Genomic DNA, 17,305 nt, shown 5'->3' on the forward strand with positions numbered 1-17,305 from the left:
CCAACAGCTCAGGCACCTGTGGCTTCCCCTGCTGCCCTTGTCACGTGCAGCACTGCAACCCCCTTCTGCCACCTATGTCCAAAAGTGACAATCCATCTTTGTTTTCAGCTGTTGCTGTGCTCTTTTCCAAAGTCAAGGCAGGGTGTTTGTGACAGCAGATGGACAAAATGTACAGGCAGTCAGACCCCTGGAGGGTCTGAAAAGTGCTTGTAATGTCACAGTGATTCATAAAAAGGGGCAGAGAAAATCCTCAGGTCTCTGCCTTTGAGAAGTGACCAAGAAGATGAAGGTGACAAAGTCACCTCAGTGTCAAAGGGATGAATTAATGACCTTGCTGGGGCAAAGGCCAGAGCTTGCCCGGTGGCAGCAAGAAAAGGGTTTTGCCATCTGACCCCATGCCTGTGTTGGAATTAATCCCTCACACAGAAATGTCAATGCTAAGGGAAAACATCCTTCAGGATAATCTCCCTCACAAAGCTGCTTAACATTTTGACAATATACAGTTCACTTGGAGGTGTCAAAGGCTTTCAGCTCCTCTCATGGGTGTTCGAAGGCATCTTCATCTGCTGCAGCCTGTGCCAGGGGAGTGTGGGAGCAGAGCTGGGCTGGGAGCGCTGCTGTACCCGCAGAGAGATGGACACTGCACTGCCTCATGCCCCAGCACCTGCAGGCTTCTGCAAAGGGACAAAACTGGAGTTCTGCCACACCTCATCCTTGTTTTGCTGGATTTTGTGCTTAAGGACAGGAAGCACATATCTCTATGGGTTCCCAAGTGTCCTGAGGGAGGTTTGCCAACAGATTTGGCCCTGGGGAGTGGTTTGGGTGGGATCTTGCAGTGGGGAAATTCTTGGATGCTGAGTTTTCCAGCAGGTTCAGTACCTGGGACGTGGTTTCTTGGGTTTATTCCAGGCTGAGCAGCTGTCTGGGAGATGTTTGGTGTCAACCCTTTCCGGTCTGATTTCCAGAGGTAATGAGCAAGCACCACTCCCCCATACCCAGGGGAAATGGAGCTCTGCTCTTCCACATCCCTGCCTCATTTTACCTGCATCTATAATTTTAAAAAAATTACTTACACTTAGGCAATATTGAAATTTGATGTGTGCCCACCTTATGCCATGCTTTGATTCAGATCCCAGCAAGGTCCCAGAGTGAGCAAAGGGGTTTCCTTTTGGAGAGCACTAGTGCAGAAGTGCTTCAGGAGCTCCCCTGATATACCCCAGCTGCTGACAGCTTGAAGCAAGTCCTCCACTCCCCCTAAAAAACATCCAAGATGACTGTAGGGCCCTCAGCATGACCTCCTCTGCTCTGCATATCCCATCCTACAGCAGAGCACTGCTTCCCAGAGCAAACAGGCTCAGCTCAGCACCAGCTCCTTCTGGAAGGACACTCCCCACTCGAGTGGCATCACTCCAGTCTGGTGCCACTCATTTCTGCTTCAGTTATTCTGACTCCTTGCAAGCAAGAGCATCCATCTGCACTTCACAGGGTGCTCCCTCTCTGAAGTGCTCTCTGTGGGCTCCTCGTGTGCTCCCGTGCTCCTGGGGCCAGGCCCAGGTGGACTAATCATACCTGCCACAATTTACAAAAACCCTGCATCTTTCCTGCCCCTGACCCTGGCTTGCATCGAGGCTGTCTGCATTATTGCTGCCGGTGCTGTACTGTACCCGCTGCTGAGGAGAGACAGGCCTCCAGACACCCGTATTGAATGCTCAATTCGGTTAAAATCGATGAGATAATCAGCCCACAGAGTCTGCCCAAAGGTCAGGAAGCAGTGATTTTTTTTTCCTCCAGCAACTTTGGTCCTGAGCTCTTGCTTCAGTGTGAAGACTGCAAGCCAAAGCACTTCAGCAGGTAGGTTATGAAAGGGTTATGACAGGCTGATTTAATGAGGGCTCCTAAAAGAGGCGGGTAAATTTTGGCAGTGCTTGTTTCTCTAAAACGAGCAGGAGGGGCTGGTGTCCTGCAAAGCAAAATGCAAAGAGCCTTGAAGAGGAACCCACCAATGTGGAGGAGGAGGATGGCAGGAGAAGGGAGTGCTGTGGGAAGGACAAGGAGGGGATAACCCTTTTCCTCACCCCATCCCCCAAATTTCATCCCACATCTTGTCTCCTCAGTCCCACCAGTGCCCGCAGCAGCCGTGACTGGAGCCAAAGGCCACAGCAGGAGGAGGACCCGTCTTTACCCCTCTCCTCACTCCAGCACACTTTCTCTAGCAGCTGGACACACGGCGTACTGCGGGCTGAATTTGCAGAAACACTTTGATCTTTCATTTTTAAGCTCGGTGATTCAATCCCCCACAGAGCCGAGGTAAACAGCGGCCACGGCGCTTCAGCGGGCTCAAGGTTCCAAGTCAAACAGCAGTCGTTTAACCACACTTTTAAAGCTCGTATCATTTGAATGTCATATGTCAAACTGATGCTACTTCCACTGAAGGCAAATAGCTGTTTATTCCCCTCACAGCTGCCCAGCAGTCTGACATTCATTACCGAAGCCTTGCAGCTGCCGGGGGTTGAAGCTACCTGTAGGAGTTCGTCTATCAAAGCCTTCCACCTCTTAAGGGTTATTCCCTGTAATACCAGCTCATACATTTCAGCTCAGGCTCATTTTACAGCTGCTGTAGTTCTGCAGTTGTTTTTTCCTATGTCTGAACAAGGTCAGGCATTGTTTTTTGCCCATTCTCTCCCAAATTATGCCGTTAGCTCATTTTTCATGGCTTCTCCTGGGTTCAGGCTCGCTGTCAGTGTGCACCGGCCCCTGAGGTTTATGATGTGACTGTTCCACATTCACATCATGCTGCTGTGGGCAGCAACCAGCACACAGGACTGCTGTGCTGGTGGTCCAGTCATGGCATCTTGATGTAGTTCCAGCTCTCCTTGAGGCCAGCGCTGCGAATTCTATTTCTGGGACGTAAATTCATGCACGAAATACCCGATATTTTGTAGTTTATTAGGCACTAAAATGTTCAATTGGCTGCAGAGGAGTTTACAGAAGGAAAAAAAAAAATTAAAAAGGGCAACAGAGATGATCAGATTAAGTTTGCGTTTAGACAGTGCCCTGAACCTCACAGAGCAATTTACACCTGTGCGAGGAATCTGCGGAGTTCTATCGAATCAGCCCTGGGGCGTTTTACAGCCACTTTGCACCAGCATAAACGACAGCATAAGGTGCAAAGGAAACAGCCGGCCGGACAATTACGGAGCGTCTTCGCACGCTTTATTAATCCTCATTACAGCCCTCTGTGCTGAGCCTCGGCGTCTTCCCTTCCCCGAGCAGGGCCGGCGAGGCTGCGGAGCCGATTTAGCCACCTGCCAAACTCCGGGCCCCGACTGCTGCTGTCGCCGTGTCCTTGGTGCCGGGAGCTGGATGCTCCTTGCTAAATCCCAGCCACGGAAATCTCGGCTGCCTGCTGCCTTAGCAGGCTTCTGAGCGATGTGCTCAGCTCCATGTACGTCCCGCTGTCCGGTTTTTCTCTTTTAAGCTTAGCTCTAGCGGTGTCTCAGGAAGGTGGGGTGATGCTCACCTAAAAGACAAAACCCGGTTTCTTGCCTGTGCTGGTACAGCCGTGAAACAGCTCTGGATGCTGTGTGTGCGTGCAGGGTCGGGAGCCTCAGGACACGAGGAAATGGGGGAAAATCAAAGGATTATTCAGGTGCTCGGGGAGCGAGGGGCTGGAAGCCCTGCGAGCACACGTCTGTGCACTCAGGTTAACGACCCAAAATAGAGCTGCCAGCATGGCTCTGTCCACAGGGACATTTCACGGGTGCTGTGTGTGATTGTTTGCTGTAGCTCTCACGTTTATGGCTGTTACTGAAACTCCTGAAAAGAGAGCAGGCGCCCAGCGTCGGTCAGCATTCCCAGAGCGCTGGCCCGGGTTCCCATTCAGAACCTCCTGCTTAAAAGCTGGTAGACCTGAACTTTTCCCGGTGAAAATGACAAGAAAGACCTGGAGAGTGTAGAACCGTGCAGGCAGGAGACAGCCTGAAGAGTTAGCCCAGTTGTACACAGTCGTGAGATTAGCTGTCTAATGTCCTTTCTGGGAATCTTATTAATGTTATCTTATTATTTCATAATAGATATAACCCATGTGCTAGTGCTGGCAGGCTGTAATTGGGCCTTGCCAGGGAATTACTCATATTTTTCATTCTTGAAGGAATGAAGAGCGCATTCGGTTATGCTAACGACCTCATTTGTGTGGATTCCATTCACTCGGTGCGTCTGGCTGGTGAAGAATTGCAGCCAGAGTGATGATTTCTCACTCCAAGTAAGCGTCGAGGTGTCTCTCAGCAGATGCTCTCCCCTCCAGATGCTGAGCCGATGCTGAGCCGTGTTTGCCTCTCCCTTGGCCAGAGGTGGTTTTTTGGTGGTTTTTTTTCCCAGCACACATTTTGCTGACGGTGATGTCTTTCCCTCTCGGTGTCTCGGGGTGCTGCAGGAGCCGTGGAGCTCTTTGAAACGGAGCAATGTTATCTATTGCTGCTCTATAAATCCTTTCTGCCTGTTTAGTACCCCTCGTTTGGGCCTTGGGCCGTCGTGCCTGCCCGTGTTCTTCGCTGAGAGTTTTTTTAACTCTCCACAGGGTATAAACGATAGTTTCAGCTGTGGAGAACCCTCCTCCCCGCACTTAAAATTACTCTCTGCGTGCGTATCAAAGCACAGGCAACATACCCACGTCAATAAAACCCTTTCTAATTCTTTTTTATCCTCCCCAGGGGAGCCCTTAGAGCCCCACGGAACCTCGAGCAGCCCTTTAATTCCTCTCGCTTTGGTCCTCGCCGCTGCTCGGGGCCTGTTGGTGGAGCAGCTGTGAAGGACGCTGCTCCCCGATGGAGAGGAGCTGAGTGACACAAAACTTTGCCTGCCCACGGGGACCCTCCTCAGAAATGTTCCCCTGCATTTGTTTGTGAAACGTCTTTATGCAGCCGGGAGAAATGTCCCTTGAAGTCAACTAAGCAAATAAATAAATAACAGCCAAAGACAATCCAGAAAGGAAAGGGGGGGGGAAAGAAAGTTTCTAGAGGGAAATATGTGATGGATTGAAAGAGATTTGAGGGTGCTGTGTCATACAGCTCCGTGCATGATGTGACAGCGGAGTCCTCACTGCGCTGCTTCCCGTCTCCCACTTTAAATGAAGTCCTAAAGATGCTGATTTAAAAGGGTTGAAGAAACAAAGTGAAATAGTCTGATGTGCGTGTTTTTTAGCCCTTCTGGACTTCTTTCATGATATAACTGCTGGTGGTTGTGTCAAAATAAAGTTCCTCAGCCAAGGTGCAGGAGGCATGGGGGAGCTTTGAGAAGTTTTTCAGTGTTTGTGCACAAATCTGAGCAAGGAGAGGAATAATTTCACTTCCCACGTATAATAATGTCCAACAACAGGAACCCTGACCTGGAGTTTGTCTTTGCTTTCCAAAGGCATCCCTGAGCCATCGGTGGAGAACAGAGGAAAATGTTGATTAATACCACTGTTAATGAAAATAAACACAGGCTAACATTCCAAGCAATGTGATTTCTTCTCAGAGCATCCAAGGATAGCAACATGCAATAAAGCAGAAATTCACTTTGGCTGCCAAGGGAGAATGTTTCCTACTTTGGACACAAGCCTGGGGGGGAAGCACACCACCCTTAGCAGAGCAGCCCGTGACCTTGAAGATCTTGTAGGATTGAAAAACCGTCCTCTCAAACATGAATGATCCCAAGGGAAACTTCCCAACCCCTGTGAAGGGTCCAGTACCATCTCCTGACCTGCCCGGGGCCTGGATGCTCTTCCTGTTCAATGGAAATGTCCATTGGCTTTTTCATCTGCCTATTTATCTCATTGATTTGACTGAAGGAATCATGGGATCAAAAGAAAATTAATGGTTCCCAGCCTAGCCAGCTCCTCACTTTGATTCATTCCATTCTTGTCACTTTGAGTGAACTAAATAATTAATTGTGTTACCAAAAATAATTAAGGCTAATATCACACCAATTACATTGGCCAATTCTAACAATAATGTTGGTAAGAACATCTAAATAACCTGAAATGTAATTATAGTCTGGCTGTTCGGTGATGTGCAGGTTTGGGGCTTTCTCTCCCTCCAAATTTTGGCCAGCCACATTGATTAAATGAGAACTTTTCATAGCTAGAGTTCAAATTATCAAATACTTGCCTAAAGCAATCCCATTGATCAAGTGTATCATTTGTAATACAAATGTTTTTATTAGGAGGCTTTGTTCAAGATAAATGAAGGATCAAATTAACTGGAGATTGGATTGAGTAGAAAATGCTGCAGCTGGATAATTTCAAGCACTGAGGCTGAACATTTCTTTCAAATGATGAGAAGTCATCAACTAAGTCTTAATATAAAACACACACACACAGAGGCACTGCTGTATCGATTCCTTTCATTGCTGTGGCACTTTTTATCAAAATACATTTGGGGTTTGTAAAATTGGCTGCAAACCCATCATCCCACTGCCACCAAAGCAGGCTGAGGGTTTAGTCTGGCCAGAATTAGGTGTGCTATCAAAATGCCAACATGCACCAAAACCCTCCTCTTTCTCCCTCATTTCTTATCCCACCGCTGCTGCCTGTCTTACCACCCAATAAAACACTGCTCTTAACCCACTCACCTCCTTTAGTCCAGGACAGGGCAATCATTTTCCTCTCTTAGGAAGGAAAACCACTAGAAGAGAACCAGCAGGAATATTTAACTATTCCAGCCGTCATTGTAGCACGGCAGGGTCTGGATGTGACTGAGAGCTCATCCGTGGGCAGCCAGTGGAAGATGACCATGGGAGTGAAATGCTGAAAGTTCACATATATATACACATTTTAATACGATCCGAATTAGGAGAGCTATTTGGGATTACTTTTTATTTCACTGCCACGTAGAGCTGTAGATGTTAAGTGGTTGCTTTCTGAAATAACTCTCCCTCCTCTACGTCCCAGAGCGGCGTGTAAAGTGTTTGCTGATACAGGAATTACAGATGTTGGAGGAGATGCTATAAACCCTCCCAAGATTTACATCTCCTCTGTGAGGTCTCTCCATGGGCTGCCTTCACAAGGAGAGGTTTTACAGGCACTCAGGATCCTTTTGAATGTGTCTCCAGAGGCGCTGGCAATAATCAGAGGAAATCCCTTGAAGCCCATCAGATAAAGCACACAGAGTTAGGAAGGGAGCAGACAGGTCACTTAGTCCCTATGAAAAATCCTACTTCTGGCTTATTCGGGGAGACAAAGCAAAGTTTTTAACTCATGCTGAGCACTGGCTTCACGAGCACCTCCAGATGCTTGCAGCCTCATCCCAGCTCCAGTTTGTTTTGGCTTACAGCACGAAAATAAATGTAAATCTCCAAAACCTGCTGGGTTCCTTCTGAATTTGGGGCAGAGAGGAAAAATTCAGCTCTTATACCCAGATCTAACCACTCCTAATGCTCATTCCCAGCTCTCCCTTGATGTGTGAGGCTGATGACCACACAGCTTTTAGGGAGAATTATTACTTTATTCATTACTCCAGTGAAAGGAGCAGTGGGCCCAGGTGGAATTACAGGTGGCAATGAAAAACAGAGACTTGTTTTTTTTTTTTCTCCAATACCATTTGTGGCCACTTCAAATACACATATATATATATATTTATGTGTCTATGTGTGTATGCAAGTGCCACAGGTATGTACCTTGTATTTATAGCAGCTATACAAAGAATTATATCTATATATGTTAGTTATGTTACATCTATGGTTTGCTGCGGGCTCTGGGCTGTGAGGCCTTGTATTTTGCTTTTATGCTCTGGTAATAATAGCTTTTGGCTATTATTTTGGCTGTGGCCAATAACAGCTTATTGCCCACATCATAAGATTTAAAGCCTGTGACCGTTACATTTGCTGAAGGAGACTTAAACTTCCCTTTGGAAAACTCCAGTGTATTGGTGCAAGGTGTATTTTCTCCAGGAGAGCTACAGCTCTTGTAATAAAAGCAAGCAAACAATCACGTTTATGAGTTGTATTTACAGAGGTGAGCAGTGAGGGCAGATTAACCCCTCTGTGCTGGAGCCGAGGCTGCAGCACAAGGACATCACTGCCCTGTCCCAGGAAAGGGAGAGACGAAAGCCATGGCATGGTTGGATAATGGGCAACCTTGTACGAGTCAAGCAATTTCATTTCTGTAGGGGACCTGGGGGCTGAAGGCAGCACTAATGCTGATTAATCCCCCTCCCTCTTTTCTGTCTCCTAATTTTTCACTGCTCAAAGCTCTTCCTTCCTTTCAGCTGTTTTCTACTGTGTGTGTATGGCAAGACACCTCACGCTCCATGCTTGGAATACGTGTAAAATCCTGCCTTTCTTAGCCTGCATCACGGTTTATACCGCTGTGCTTATCTCTGCTAATTCTCAGATAAATAGTGAGAACAATTCTCAACTGCATAATTACTTTAATTACTCTTTTAGTAATTTACTGCGAGAAAATCTAGATCCTCCATTAGGCTTTTGGTGTTTTTTCTGTTCCAGGTGAGTTTTTGCAGCACTGCAGAACTCTGGTCTCAGAAGACAGGATCTGATGGGACATCTGCTGTCTCCCACCTCTTTTCTTAGCCTGGTTCCTGGTGAGAGGGACATCCCATAAACTCAAAGGGAAGATAAGTTCATGCTCCTCGTAACTCCCCTTATTCCAGGAGAGCTGTTCCAGCTTGTTTTCATTAGGAATTACTGGTTTGGCTTAGTAGATAATTTGATTTCAGAGGAGAAAAGCATGATCTAGGCTTGGAAATGACTCATGTTTGGCTACCCAAACATTACAACAGCTCTTTGACTCTTCTCTGTGTTGAGAAATCTCAGCTGAGCTCAATGTCCTGCCTCTGCCTCCAGCATCTCCTGGAAAAGCTGTGGAAGTGAGTCATGGGTTGCTTCATCCACCAAGGCCCTTAGTGACTGCTGCCATTGCAAGGAGAGATTTCCCCATCCAGGGCAGCAGCTGGGCTGCTGTGTGCCTGAGAAAGCAGAGGATGTCTGGGAGACAGGCTGACACGACACAGAACCAGGCAGGAATGCATCTGAGGACGGGGTTTGGCAGGGAAAGCTGAAAAGGAGAAAGTGTGCAGAAACTGCGGGAACAAAATCCTGATTTTTATCGTGTTGTTTTCAGAAGGAGGGTGATATTTCTGGGAAACATGGCAGGGTTTTCAGTACCTGGTTTTCTTTTCTGAGAGCCAGACAGGGCTGCTCAACAGGCACAGTGGTGAGGTTTAATTGACTGGATTCAAGAAAAAGTGTTCCCAGTTGCCAAGGAGGTCAGGCTGAGTATGCTGGATGAGAGCAGGCACTACTCATCATCTGTGTTCACATGCAGTAGGAATAACAGGAACAGGAGAACTAACAGGGGTCCTCCTTAGGATGGAACAATGAAAAATGAATGGTTTGGGACAAAATTGTTTTGATTTCTGCCAAAAGTCATGGGTAAGAGCTCTGGGCAGAGAGACACAGTAAAGCCTTGGTCAGCTGGTGTCAAGCAGGGGTCTGGGGAGAGCCTTTAGCTGGGCTAGAGATTGTGAACTTTGCAAGGAGGAGGAGCAGCATCTCTGAGCACTGAGATCCAGCCAGGCTGTGCTGGAGGCCAGTGGGTTTCAGACTTGGTCCTGGCTATCATCATCTCACTGCTGCTGAGGGGGATTTTACCTCTGACTTCACCTGGGATGAGCTCAAGGATTTCATTATTAAGCATCCACTCCTTCTGCTTTCCTGCAGATGTGTGCAAAGATTAAATATGACAAGGAATTTATATCCAAGGGGGTGGTATTTTGGATGGGCTAAGCAGTGGAAGCACCTTCCTCTCCCTGGAGAGTGAGGCAGGCTGGCGCTGCCTCTCGGCTCTGTCTCCTCTGTGCTGGCCAGGACCACGGGGCAGAACAGAAAATGGTATCACAACCACCGTGGCTTTTGGGATTTATTCCTCTGCCTTCCTTACAGACCCCTTCAACTCCAACTCCAACCCAAAACAAGTTTATCAAGCATCATCTCCAGAATATCCATCAGCATCCAGGCACTGTGTAAGAAATGACTTGTCGGGCAAAACCACAGCTGGCATTCGCCTGTTCCGATCCATCTCCTGTCAGCACTCACACCCCTGTTGACAAACTGAATTTCACCTTGATTTCTTCTTCCAGATAACACAGATTAACTGGGAGCTGTGTCATTTTTCTGTTTGCTTTGGAGGCCTGGAGAAGGAGTGATGTGACAGAGGAGACAGAGATGTCTGAGGAAATCCTGCCCGCCTGCTCAGCCGCTCACACCGGGAGTTTTGCTGAGGCACCAGAGGCACCTGTGGCTTCTGCAGGACTTTGGGTGCAGCAAATGCAAACCCTTGAGCCATCGTGCTGCTTTATTGCTGCTTTCATGCCTCCCAACCAGCACCTCCTCCAGGCTCACTGTCTCTATGCTCTGACACCCAGCATGTGACGGCTGGCTGAGATATTTCTTGCAGTGACTCTCAGGAGGCCCCTGAGCATCTCGGTGTCCTTGTGAGCAAGGCAAGGACAGCCAGCCCCAGCTCAGGCAGGCAAGAGCGGCGCTGGTGGCTTCACATCCCGGAACAAAGCCATTTGTCCTGTGCCAAGCTCAGATGTATTGCTGTGTGTGCATTCACCAGCGAGCAGAGATCATTCCCCCTCACTCCATCCACAGAAAGAGACGTAAGGGATGGAGGCTCTGATGAGATAAATGGTTATTATGAGGTATAGACATTTTTAATTAGCTTCTGCAGACACTACCACACTGCTAATGAGCCCTTGCCAAGTTTCCTGTGATTCCTCTTTACTTTTTGTAACTCTGTAATAGTAACAATATAATAATTTTCTCTAATAACCATGATAAAACTCAGATAATCCCTCTATAACTCCGGCATAAGCTTCGTGTAATTAAATCAGTTGGTGAAATATTTTTGGTCTGAGGGATGGAGGGATGCAGCACAGCTGTGCTGCTCCATGAAGAGCATCCCCCACATCCTCCCGCCCCCAAACAGTGTGAAACTGCACAAGATTTATCAGTTTCTGGGGAAACTTTAGATGCTGAGAATTTTGGACTCTCTGTGCTGACAGGCACAGGATTTCAGGGAAGCACTGCCTTTGTCCTGAGGCCTTAAAACAGGCTTCCAAAAATGAGTGATAGCTCTGGGATCATGGGGATGGAGTTTGGATAGCATTGTGTGATCTCACAGGGTGAAAAACTTAGATTTGGGATGTTGATGTATGGTGATGCATAGGAGCCAAGATGGAGAACTTTGGGTGTGGATTTGTTGGTTTTTTGCACCTTCTTTTTCATTCTTCTTCATGAACCTGGGTGGTTTTCTGTAATTGGGTAAAAGAAGTCCACATTGTGGGTTTCCGGTGATAATAATTGGGTTAGAAACATAAATAATACAGATGTCAACTGTTTATTAGATAATTGGGACTTAAATAGCCTTGAATAGACACCATTTTAATGCATTTTCTCAACTTGTTAGAGAGAGCTCACATCTCATGTGTTTGTAATAGATAAGGATAATATATTTCAGAGTAAGACCTCAAAAGCAACGTCTCCTGACCTTGGAGCAGGAAAGAGCCAGGAACTCCAACAACAAATTGCAAGACTGGAATAGGGTTAAACAGGCAAATGGTTGTGTTTGGATTTCCAGCTACCCCACTGTTGCCAAAGCAGAGGCCAGAATTCTGCCAAAGCAGTGACTTTGGTGCTGAGGGAAGAGCCTGGCCTGTGCTGGATGGGCTGGTGAGCAGGAGGTCCCAGAGCAGGGAGCAGCTCCCAGATGTGTGGGGAGGTGTGGGAAGGGATGAGGGAAAGAGACCTCACAGGAGCCCTGCTCTCCTCTGTGCTTTGAGAGAAGGGGAGCGTTCCTCAGCATTGCTGAGAAATGCAATTTAGACAAATAGCTGGCAGCCCCTAGGAAGGGTTGATGCAGTTGCTCATCTTCCACTGCCCTGCTCTGATTGATGTAGCCCAGGCAGTGTCATACCTGCTTATTCTTTCCTGCTTTTTCTTCCAGGTGCTAGACAAGTTTTTCTATAATCACTCCTCTTTTAAGCATTTCTCATGCAGAAGTACACATAGGATGCACAGGAACAGCCCCTCTGCACTCCTGTTGTGTGAATAATCACAGACCTGCCCCTCCCTCCAGGAGCTTGGGCATGAGGAAGCCTTTTGTGATGCTGCCTTTAGGTGAGGATCTTGCTTCTTACTTTCCTGACTCATCTTTAAGCCCGGAGAGTTTATTGGCAAGTCGAAGAAACCCTGAGCAGAGAAAGGCAGCAGCCTGCCACAGCTCTGCCACAGGCCAGTTCCTGCCAGGGTTTCAGGGTTTGGGAAGCAAAGCCGTCCCAGACAGTGCTGCCACATCACCTCATCCCACAAGTTCACAGTTAAAGGAGGTGGGGAGATCAACAGAGCTTCCAAAAGCCCCATCCCACATTTCCTGGGCAGCAATTAATGCCACAGCACGGCCCAGTCAGTGGGGACAGTGCAGTGGAGGAAGGTGAACTTGTGGAACAAACCCAATTTCACTCACTAAAGCCTCTCACATGTTCCCAAGCACCAAAATGTGTCCAGAGGTGGCTCAGGGCTATTTGTGGTGACACAGAGGACAAGGGATTCTGGCTGCTGCCTCCTCCTTGTACTCCCCAGGGGCCAGTGACCTTCTGCTGGGTTCCCAATGAGCATTTTGTACCCATTAGGAGCTGACAGTGATCGGGATGTTTTGTCTCTCCGCCTTCTCCTACACCTCCACATGAGTCATTAAGCAACGCTTCAACTCCTCTGCTTTGTGCCTGTGTCCCCTGTCACCTGTAATGGCTTCATTCATCAGGCTCCCCTTGTTTTGCCGTATTGTTGTGGGGCTCCCCTTGTTTCTGTATTGTATTTTTGGTCTGGGTGCATGAGATGCACAGATCCCCATGGCCTGCCAGCACAAGGCAGGCTCTCACACCTTCTTCTTCCAGCTTTTCTTCTCTGCTGGGTGCTCCCACGTCCGGACTGTCCTTTTTTTGTGTGACCTCCTCACCTCTGAGCAGGTTTCTTGTGCCTTGGCTTTAATAACCGACCACAAGAAGATCTTTGGATATTTTGGGCAGTTTGTTCACATTCACCCTTTTAAGGGAAGGACTAAGGAAAGGATGTTTATGTAGGAGACAGTGAAATGTGTTGTGAAATGGATGCAGTGCCCTGAAAATGAAGAGACAGAATACTAAGAGACAGGAATTCTAACCTCACCAGAAATCTCTCACAGGGTTTGGACACGTTCTGGCTGGTAAAGCATCCAGATTTTACAGTTTGCACATTGGGCTCTCAGCTGACCCCCGGTGCTTTCCACAGGTCACCGTGTCCAACTTTATTCTAAACAGCTCCAGCCCGAGGCCAAAACCACTCCTGAAATAAATGGACTCATCTCTCCCTCCGAGAGCCGCGTGCCCTGGCGTGGTGCCTCTCCTGAGGCAGCAGGGATGTCTCAGCAGGGCGCTTTTGGGGCAGCTTCTCCCGTGGCCCCGTGCAGGGTTACTGCCTTTCTGCTCCAGTTCCTGCCCCAGCTGGTGGCAGCCTGCAGGGACAGCCTGGTGCTTCAGGGGACACGAAAGGACGGAGGAAGCTGGCCTGGTTTAGCTGGGATGGAGTTAACTTTCTCTTGAGTCGCCGGTGCAGTGCTTTGTGTTCAGTGTGAGAGCAGCGCTGGTGACACCGATGAGCTGTGGCTGAGGGGAGCTTGCCCCGAGTCCAGGACTTGTCAGCATCTCATGCTCTGCCTTCCATGGCCAGGAGAGGTGACCCAAAGTGGCCAAAGGGATATTCCTGCCTCAGGACACCATGCTCAGTGTCTGACCTGGGGGACTTGGCTGGGAGGCACCGGCGGTTGCTGAGGATGGGCAGTGGGTGGTGAGCACCTGCACTGTGCATCCCTTGATGCTCTTGGCATTTATTCCAAACTTGGAGACCCTCTGGCCTCCACTAGACTGGCCCTGACCCGTCAGGCAGGGATTTCCTCCAGCTGAGGATGGACCAGGCCCTCCTGGGTGGGGACAGGCAGACCTTGCCCAGCCTCACCTGGGCTCTACACCCCGCCCAGAGCCCATTTAAGCTCAGCTTGGGTGTGCTACTCCTCTCCTGAGCTCAGCTGGAGTTGTGCAGGTCTCCAGTGAAAGCAGGACGGTGCCTCACCATGGACCCCCATCCCTCACCTGAAGAAGGTGGCCTTTCCCCAGCACAGTAAGATGTCATTTTGCTTTTTGGGGTTTGTGACTCGAGCTCTGTGGGTTTGCTGCGAAGGCTGCAGAGTGGGAGTGAGCGTCCAGGGAGGGTGGGGACAGCCCTGCCCCAGCCCCGTGTCCCCTGCCTGCCTCTGGACACCACAGCTGCTGCCCTGCAGTTTGGATAAGCTTTCCTCAGCTGCTCAGGCTTTGCACAGGGCTGTGAGTACATCAGACGCTCCATCCCTCCAGGAGCTGATGTTTCTGGATGTGAACAAGCGTGGGACCTCGGTGGCCCCAGGCAGGGGCACGGGAAGCAGTGTAATTCCCTTCTTGCCCACAGAGATCCATCCTCTCCTATTTGCAGCTGAACATTTTTCATTACAATGTTCTTATGATGCTGTAGGGCTGGAAACATCAGGAATATAAATCAGAGCCTGTCATTCACAGGCATCGTGTTTATTTTACATTAATATGTGCTTTCTGTTGAAATATCACGGATTCAGTTGTGAACCGTGGCTATTATCAGAAGCTTATTGCAATAATTTCTCTTCCTTTTTATTTATGCCCATGAAATGCTGTGTTTGATGATGAAGTGGTTTCTGACTGAAGGGATCAGGGTGCTTTGGAAGTCACAGCCTGCCTGGCCTCTGTGTTCTGACTTAGCAATTTTGTCGCCTCTGCTCCCCTGGGTTTTTGCCCCTTTTCCTGCTGGTGAAGGGAGGGGGCACAGAAAGCACCTCCTTTACTTCACTTTAATGTCTAATATGAGACTGCAGTCTTGCCCTTAGACCAAAAATCTAGGCAGAAAAAAAAATATATATATATATAGAGAGAGATATAAATATATATATTTATATATAAAAGCTGTCTGTAATTCTGGAAAGATTTGAGGCTTTCTCTGGGGAGGCTGAGAGCAGGGAGTCTTCTCCTGCCACCTCCAGCATCTGTCACCTGTGAAGTGCTGCTGAGAAGAGGCACAGGGAGGGACAGACCTCATTATCCTGGGCTGGCTGGCAGGAGTCAGAAGGGGGGTGTGTAACCCAGTGGTGTTTCTCAGCTGTGAGCCTCCAGCCGTTTCCAATTTCCAGGGGGCAGCCGTACGGATGTGCAGGCCGCAGCCAGGCCCAGGCTCGGCTGGGCTGGAGCCTGGCACGGCTCTGCTGCCATCCCAGCCCCAGGTGGGCATGGGGGGCTCATAAAGCCTGCTGGGAAGGAGAGGAAAGCTCTGTCCTTGAGCTCTGCGTGCTCCAAAACCTCGTCCTTGAGGCGGGAGGGCAGAGCTCTGTCCGTGAGGTCTCTGTGGGCTGTCAGGCCGCGTGCGGCTCCGGCGTCTTTGGAGCAAAAACTTGCGGGAAATCCGTGCCTTTGCTGTCCTCCTGCAAATCCTGGAGGAGAGCAAAAGCACCGATTTCTCCAGAGCTTTTCCTCCCTGGTGCTTTAGCTCAGGTCTGTGGGTAGTTGACTGAATTCCCAGCAGATGGGTTTGGGCCTCCTGCGGGATCAGTGCCGGCTTTTCCGGCCGGATGCCCAAGGACGCTCTCGTTTCACAGAAAGGTTGTTCACGATCAGAATTCTCCTTTAAAAAGTAAAAGCTGTTAAATGAAAAACAAATAATCAATAAATGTGTTAAAGGAACACAGCTCCCGTGGGTCTGATCCCAGGCTGACCACACAGGCTGCAATCTGGGGGTGGGGATGTGCTTTGGTGGGCAATAGGGAGGTGGAGGAGGAGGCTCACAGGATGCTCTTCTCCCAGAATTTCTGGATTAGGTGCCAAATCTGGGCTTTATAAATGCTACAGGAAGATCTGCTGATCGGATATGAAAAATAGATTAGGGTGTATTTTTTCTATAAGCTTCATTTATACTCATTAGAGTGCTGCAAGTAATAATACCAGGAAATAGATTTGCAGGCAGAAGTATGATTTTTAAGTTAAGGATGTTCATTTAATTTCAGCTCTTGTCTCCTAGATGTGCCTCCTCCTAATGCTCTAAATAGCTCTTCTGCCTCTTTGATGTTTACACCCTTCAAATGCATAAAGACAGTTCTCTACAATTCCTCATTTTGCCAAGCAATACATACTTAGTGCTTTTCATCTCTCTCCATAAATCAATCCCTTTCCTCCAACAGGAGCTAGAATAGGATTTTTTCCCTTATTAGATTTGTACTGAGAATTTCTTTTTTCAGAAACAGATAAATGATACAAGGTTTTTTTCATGACAAAGCATCCTATCATATATTATTAGCAAACACTTCCACAGCAGAACAGGAATAAAAATAGAAAGTGGGCTATAAAAAAAAGAATGTGTAGCAGGATAACATTTAATCTCACAGTATGGTACTGAAAGTGGAGCATTTCCTTCACATTTCTTTCCAGATCTTCAGGGAAAGATCCAGGAGGCCTCCTCAGAAACACTCGGCATCTTTTAGTTAAGATTTTCGTTAAATTCTGTGTGATCTTTGACACAGAGTTAATGAATTTTCTCCTTATTCAAAAAGCCCACCCACTGCCTGTGGAGTGTTTGAAGCTTCAGATCCTTTCTCCTGGTGCAGCTGTTGCTCCCTCTTCCCAGCATCTCAGTGTCAGTTGCATCCACTTTATTCCACAAAACTTTAATTGAGAAACCACCTGAATGATAAAAAAAAAAAAAACCACCACAACTCAGATCCTGAAACCAGAATTTTTTTTATTTACTGATTTTTGGTGGGAGCCATCAAAGTTGAACATTTTGGGGTTCTCACCTGGCAGGCCAGGCTGACAGGTCCATGATGTGCAGTCCAGATTTCTCCCTCTGCCAGACCCTCCCCAGGGATCAGCCCTGCACTTCAGGGCTGCAGTGAGGTGAGGATTTCTGTGGAAAACAGCCCCTCTCACATTTCCCAGATTTCTGAAAGCAATTTTGGTTCAAGTCCAGCAACCCCTACAAAAAATAAAAATGGATTTAAAAATGAAATTACAGGTGAAAGATGAATACTCAAATGGAAGATTTCAGCAGATTTTTGTCAGGGAAAGCTCGGGGCTTTGGGGATCAGGCAGCCCTGGGATGGAAGCACACGTGGATCATACTCGGACACGTGCCCAGCCGAGAGCCACGTGCCTGATTCTTCCCT

This window comes from Hirundo rustica, chromosome 15 (genome assembly GCF_015227805.2).
Source record: "Hirundo rustica isolate bHirRus1 chromosome 15, bHirRus1.pri.v3, whole genome shotgun sequence".
NCBI lineage: Eukaryota > Metazoa > Chordata > Aves > Passeriformes > Hirundinidae > Hirundo > Hirundo rustica.